The following is an 8193-nucleotide window of genomic DNA, read 5'->3' on the forward strand; positions in this document are numbered from 1 at the left end:
AAAAGAGAGAGAGAGAGAGAGAGAGAGAGAGAGAGAGAGAGAGAGAGAGAGAGAGAGAGAGCTTTGAATTATAGAGAGAGAGGGAGAGGATATTTAAGATTACTTAGCTTAGAAGCAATGGAACTGATATTTATAGCCCTCGACCCGGGTGGATTCGTTGACGAATTGGCGTCCTCGTCGCCATTAGCTTCGTCGATGAGTCAGTGGCCTCGTCGACGAGCCGAATATTTCAATTCCTCCAAACCTCTCGGCATTCCCTCGTCAACGAGTCTCTGAATTTCGTCGACGAGGAGCCTTCAATGTTCGTCGACAAACCCTGGCCTCGTCGAGGAACTCTGCTCAATTTACCATTTTATCCTTCTTTTACATAATAAATCCATATATCATGGTTCGGGTTCTTACATGTTTTTTTATTGAAAATCATAATCTGAAGCGTGTGTCATATTGCCACAGCTATTTGTGTTTGTCATATGATCTTGCAAGTGATTATTGAATTTTTTAGGATCATTATGGTTTTAGTTTTCTAGTTATGTTATGAACGTACTTAAATGCTAAAACTAGAAAAATGTTGCTTGCTTGTTTCAAAATTAAAATTTCTTTTTCAACAGACACCCCCAGTACTTTAATCAAACATCATAAGGGGGGTATATATTTATATTTATATATATATATATATATTAATACTTTAGGCAAGAACTAATTTCAAAACTAAATTTTTTCTCTCTTGCCTTATTATTATTATTATATACTATATGGTTTTAACTTGCATAACTGGTTTGGTAACTTCAAACCTTCTTTTTGGTATCATATGTCTTGTGCCTTTAATTCAAATTTTCCACGGGTCTTATGATATGTTTCAATGGCAATGGTTTGTGTATGCTTATGGTCTAACCTGGTTTTCATGTCATTTAAATCATTTTAATAACTAGTTATATAGTTTATGTGCTAAATTGCTAAATCTGTCATTGTTTTATATACTATATGAATTTAAATCATTTTAATAATCAGTTATATAGTTTATGTGCTAAATTGCTAAATCTGTCATTGTTTTATATACTATATGAATTTGTTTGTGCTATAAAATGCATGACTACCATATCTCCTACATGATTGATAGTTATATTTATATTTTTGAGAATAATGAACTAGCTGCGTAAGTAGTTGAGGATATCTTGTAAATATATTACTCAATTAGGTCATTTGTATACAGGTATTTTTGGGAAAAATGTTCTGTTTTCAAACGGCATGCTGCCGAATTTTCTAAAAATCTTTTTTCCAAACATATCTTGATTTCAGATGATTATTTGCCTATATGCTCAAATGTTTGTTTAGGCACTTTTTGTTGTTTCCAAAAGGGGGAGAAGTAGGCAAGTATTTGTCATCATTAAAAAGGGGGAGATTGTTGACCCTATAGGTCATATCTCGGTTTTGATAATGACAAATACTCAGGTATTTAATGACTATCTAGTTCATGTGCAGGTTTATATAAGCAGATACACTAATGGCACATGAAATAAAGCTTGAAGACCCTGAAGATCATTTTTATTGTATTTCATTATCATTTAATTCGGGTATGTAATATTTAAGTAGGAATGATCTGCAATAATTGGTGCATATCATGCATGTAGAACTACAAAGCTCAAAGACCATAGAACGACTCTAGGTCCCTACACATCACTTGAAAATCAAATGACCTTAGAAAGACCTTAGGGATCACCCTTCGGTTGACCGACAGTGGATTTTTTTGGTGTCCTAAAAAGGACCTAGAAATGACCTTAGAACACTCGCACATGCACATATATGTATGGTCATATGAATAGGGTGATTGCATAATTGAACAGAACCAAAATGTATGAAAAATACATGTTTGGTCGACCGTACTCTCAAGTACAAATTCCTCCCGATGGACCGAACCGATGCCGGGTCAACAGATTGACCACAGCCCAGTCAACTGAACTTGTCTAGTTCATTTTCACTCAGTCAACCAAACTCCCTAAGAGTCAACATATTGACCATCTGGTCGACCGTGCCCAAAATGCATAGCAACACCCTGGTTGACTGAGTTCCTACATGTGGAACTCAACTGTCTGGTTGACCAAACTAAATAGTTCAAAAAGTTCCCGGTCAACTGAACCGCTCTAAATGAAAAAAATCGCCCTTGGACTTCCATGTCCAGTCGACCGAACTAGTAGTTCAATTAATGTCTGGTCAACCGAACTTAAAGCAACTCGATCAAACCGAACTTCCTTCGGTTAACCAATGCTCTCGGGTTATCCAAATATTTTTACTGTGGTTAATGTTTTTAAATAGGGTTAAAATAAATAAATCGTATTAAAACTTTCCTAATGATTCCATATGTGTCCTAGACGGTTATATTTTTGGGGAAGTCTATATATACCCCTTCATTTGCAAAAAGTAGCATGAGATTAGCAAAACAATTAGCAAATATCCTCTGAATCTCAAAAACCTTATTTGCCTATTCCACTCCAAATACTCTCATATATTCATTCCCTTGATACATCTTAACATTGTAAGTATATTTTTTGTGCTAGTGCTTATTAGGTATTGCTTATACTCCTATTGTCTTGCTTGAATATTTGATATTGATTTTAGGGAGTTTGCATAGTTTATCCCACAGATTTTTATTGATAAAATCTTGTGTTGGGATAAACTCATAAGTTTAAGGATCTATGCATTGTCATTGCAAGATTCCTATAGCTTTATTTTTGTGTGCAAAATATTTTACAAAATTAGATTTCAAACAACTCTTATGCTAGATATATTTGAGAAAATATTTTTGAGGTTGTTTGAATACTCTGATTGGCATCTTTGAAACCCTAATCCTACATTGAGATATTTTATATTGTGTTTCAAAGAAAATTCTGTTTATACACTCCTGTACATATTTCAGATTATTCATAATATTGAGTGTTAATTACACACGCAGAGCACTGAACTTATAGTTCTTACATCATTGAGGTGCATTGATTATATTGAGTTATACTAGTACACATACCTGCTTGTGTAAGAAGTGTATTTTCGTGTACAAATTTTATACACATTGGTTGTATTCCAGACGCAAGCCTGAAGAGGGAGACTAGCTCTGGTGAATAGTCCCGGACTGACTTAGACCCGGTTAGGAAATTTAGGTACACCATCCTGGTAAGGCGTGTTGGTTGAGGTTAGCCCCTTAAGTTAACCTAAGTGTAATTGGTGCCACTCCACCCGTTAAGTGAGCCATTAATGGAATCCTCAGGCTTTCGAGCTAGAGGTGGGAATGTAGGCACAGTTGGCCGAACCCTGATAACATATCGTGTGTGCATTTTATTTTTTCGTAATTTATCTATCGCACGTGTATGTTATATTGTGAATGTTGCGCATGATTTAATTTCCGAACATTATATTTATCTGTGCATCTGTAACTGTATAGACAAACCCTAGGTTGCAAATATACTGCAGTTAGATTAGCTAAACCTGTGAATAAATTTTAAAGTTCCAATTCACCCCCCATCTTGGAAATACACAAATTCCAACATGAGACTAGTTCCTGGTTTTGTATAGACTCTGGTATGGTATTATGATGTAATAGGTTGAATTATTCCACTGCGTATATTGTATATATAATTGTGGATAGGGTATACGTGAACCCTATAGGGTCGAACACTTACATTGTGTAATATCATGGATGGTTGTATGATACAGGGACAGTTTAGTTTATAAAATCACACCCTAGGGCCCATTTATGGGTTCAGGGCATGACAATGGTATCATAAATGTTAAATGAAATGTACATCTCAAAATAAAATAGGTAAATTCATCTAATGTCTTCTAAAATTACTGTGAAGTGTAACGTTATTTATCCAGCTGGAGACTTAGAAGTACCTTCCAAATAGTAAAGTTAGATTTTAATTGGTCATTAAAGAAAAAAAAATAACAATAACTAATATATTAGGTAGAAAATCACAATTTAAAAGTTGCAATAGACATATTAATATTTTTATAGCAAGAAATCGTATATCAAGGTTTTTATAAAATAAAAACTAATAAAAAATGTGCTTATTAAATTTTTTTTTATATAATTTAATGTAATTAGTAAAATTCAACATTTGCATAATTTTGAGTATTTTTATTATATCTTATCTTTTTATATATATATATATATATATATATATATATATATATATATTCTTCATACCCCTACATTTGCATGGTATTATAATGTTATCTTATGCCGATATTTGTATTTTATAATTTTTAAATATGGTGCTATTTTTTATAAATGACTTTGAATGTTCATACTTTAATATTTCTAGTTAAATTACATCAATATATTGTTATTTTATTTTAAAATATATCTATATTTTATTTAAAATATCAAAAAAAAATTAAATTGACTAGTATTTAAAAAGGTTTATAAGATTTTTAAAACTTCATGCCGGTCTAGTTATATATTTATGCTAAACTTAAAAGAGAGTCAAGTTTTTTTACTTACATATATATATATACGATTAATTAAAAGAATCCTAAATGATTTTCCTAAAATTCATGTTGGCCTAACAAGGCTTACGAATCTTATTTTATTGATAACAAATCAAGGGAATCTAACATGTTTCGGTTAAAGTGGTGATGTTTTAGGAAACAAGCATATAAGTTCAAAATCAAGGTAATCACAAGCCTTTATTGAAAGTCTACATTCCAAAGAAGTGATCAAATGAAAGCTTAATTGTTCAAAGACAAACAAAATTGATGCAAGCTTAATAAAGAACATTGAAGCTCAAGATCAAGATGGACTCAAAGAAAGACATACATGAAGACTTTGCATTTAGATTGTTTTTAAGTCTTAAGAAAGTCTTATATAAGTACTTCAATTAAAAGTCAATATGAATGTTTTGAAACTCATTAGGATTAATTATTGACTTAGAGACCAAATTTTAAAAAAAACCCGAAAAATATCTTCAAAATATTCAAAGTAATTTGGCAAGTAAAAGCTCACAAAAGTTTTTGGAAACAAACAATATAAAAGCATGAATTTTTTGCTTGTCTAGGCGACCGACCCATTCTGGTCAAGCGACTAACATTTATGCTTAATTAAATTGGGAAGACAGAATAGGCTCAGTCGACTGACCCTGTGAGTCCAGGCAACTGACCCCATTCTGACTTTGATATTTCGCTGAAATTCAAAGTCCAGTTGACTGAACTTCGAAACAACTATTTTTAAACAACGAATAAAAGTTTCCAAATTAGATTCCTTGGACCCCAATCTTTATAAAAACTTGGAAAACACTCAAAGAAACTTGAGGAACACGAAATAGAACCTTTTTAACTCTATAAATGCATGGAAAACCAAAAGATTATATACAACTACATACAAACAAGAATTACATTCAGCAATCAAGCCTTATTGCCAATACTCTTCAAAAGCTTACTTGCTCACACTCTTTGCTGAGATTTTACTAAGTCTTGCTGATCTATTCTCACCGATTTTTGCGCACATATACTGAGTTTTTCAATCAAAAAAATAAGATCCTAGTGATAAATTTTCTGAACTTCAATTCAATTCTTTATTGATATTTTAAATTGAAGTATATTAGTTGTGCTTTAACCTGTACTAATCAGCTTTATTTTGAGAGTGATCTTTGTACACAAGAATTGTTCTTGTTTTTTTTTTTTTTTTTTTTTTTTTTTATGGTTAAAGATTGTTGAATCATTGGATTACCAAACGTGGGGTATCGCTTGGAGAGGAGGGTTTCATCCTACTTGAAGGAGTGTGTAAACGGTTCGCCCCACCTGGTTAAAGGAGTGGTATAATGATATCCTTGGATGGTATACCTAAGGCGAGAATGTAGGCATAGCCGAACCTCGTAAAAATCTCGGTGTCACTTTCTTCCCTATTCTCTTTTAAATTTCAACACATATAAATTGCGTGGATGCTTATTTAAATTGCTGGAAATTATTTTGTGATTGGGAATTGCGGAAACCTTGAATAAAGGGGAGTACGTTGATTGAATCTTGCGGAAATTAACCTTCTAAGGGAGTACGTTCATTATACAGGTCATTCATCAGCTACAACTCAATATCAAAAGATTGAATCTTGGAAGCTTGCTAGAATTCTTATAGTATTTCATATCGTGAAGGTTATCTTGATTGATTGAATTGATTTATTGAGTTTTGGTTTAATTTGCTGAAAGAAGTATTGAGAAACTTGCGAAACATTCGAATTGATATACTCATCCATGAAGACTTAAAATTAACTTGATACTTGGCTAAATTTGTGATTGAAAGTCAAACCATACATGTGCGAAGAGTTGATAAAAAAATTAATAAAAGAGTTCAAAGAAAATTTTAAATCTCAATGCACCCGCTCTCTTTGGAGTACACCTTACTTTTCAATACCCTTAATTTACAAGCTATTTTTTAATTAGAGAAATCATCGGTGTATATGAAATTTAATAAATTAAATTTTATTTTAAAGTTTTTAAAAATATTTATAACTTTTTTAAACGTTTTAACTTTATAGACGATTTTCTTCTTCAATCACCTTTACATAGAAGTTCTTCTTCATCCCCTTACATTTTACAAATTTTTTATCTCTTAAAAAAAAAATAACACTTAATTAATATTGTGTTTTATCAAATTATTTTAAAAATTCAAATAATTCACCCCACTAAGTTTTACGTGAACATAACAGCACACATGAGAGCGTTTAAAATCTACTTATTTGATTAAGATGCAATATAATCAAAATTTAAAAATTAAAGTAATAACTATTTCTTGTGTGTTCCTCATTAATTATTTCATTCAATATAATAATATGTTTTGACAGGGACACGCGCACAGCGTGTGACCACAATAAATGTGCGTGCGTGTAGGTGTGTGTGTGTGTGTGTGTGAGAGAGAGAGAGAGAGAGAGAGAGAGAGAGAAGGATGTGGGGGTGTGGTGTGGGACTGCATCTAGGAAGAGTGCGAGAGGGAAAACAGTAGAACATGTAGATGAGGGTCAAAGTCAAGAAGGGGTGCAAAGCAGAAATCATAAAGTAATAAAGAGACGAACGTGATTTGATGGGGGCCATCAGACAGCTTCTGGGCTCCAAATTAGAAGAAATAATAAACAAGTTTCAGGTGAAAGGCGTGCACCATGAACCATCTGCGCATACTCCCCCCATTACACTTTAAACCCAGGAGTTTTTTCCCGTTCTATTATTAAAAAAAAATAAAATATTAAATAATATTCTTATTGAAAAAAAAATTCTCAAACTGATGCTCGCATAATCTCGCAATACCAAGTTGCGAAATTTAAATAGCCAGCGAGTAAGAAGCTGACACGTGACAAATTTCGCAACATGATACTGTGAGATTTAAGTATTCTTATTTTTCTTTCTTTTTTTTTTCTTTCAAATAAAATCTTTCCAAAAAGGTAATATTAACGTATTATTTATATATATATATATATATATATATATATAGAAAGAAGAAAAAAATTGTTAAAAAATTATGAAACACTAAAATTAGATTCAAAAATAAAAATAAAAAAATAAAATTAGTGTTTTAAATAATATTTATAAAATTAATACAAGTTAAAATTTTAATCGAATAAACGCTCATTTTTTTTATCTAAAAAAAATAGTAATACAACATTTAAATTTTTTTAATTTGTATTCATCATTGGTGGGTTATTATATATATATATCTATCTGTGTGCATGTTTTCTATATATGTTAATTTGCATATAGGAAAGAAAAAATAATAATAATAAGTGATGATAAAATGGGGATTTATTTATTTATTTATTTATTGTAAAATTACATCATGGTTAGGGGTGAGCATAATTCGGGTTTAACTGAATTAACCGATCGAGTTTGATCAGTTTGGTTTGGTTCTAGATTTAGATAATTTTGGGTATTCGATTTTCGGTTCAAGTATGAGGAGTCTTTAATTTGGTTAATTAAATTACCCGAATTACTAATTAATTAATAATTAAATATAAATTAGTAATTTTAATATATGATATATGTTAAATTTTAAATGTTTAATCTTAAAAATATCTCTTTTATCAATAAATCATTTTATTAATTAAGTTGGAATTAAATTTAATACAATAAGATTATCTATATATATATTATTTGAAAAAAAAAGTCATTTAAAAATTATATTTACTATTTGTCAATGTGCATGTACAATAGATTGTTTCTATAT

The sequence above is a fragment of the Malania oleifera genome, chromosome 10 (genome assembly GCF_029873635.1).
Source record: "Malania oleifera isolate guangnan ecotype guangnan chromosome 10, ASM2987363v1, whole genome shotgun sequence".
Classification (NCBI taxonomy): domain Eukaryota; kingdom Viridiplantae; phylum Streptophyta; class Magnoliopsida; order Santalales; family Ximeniaceae; genus Malania; species Malania oleifera.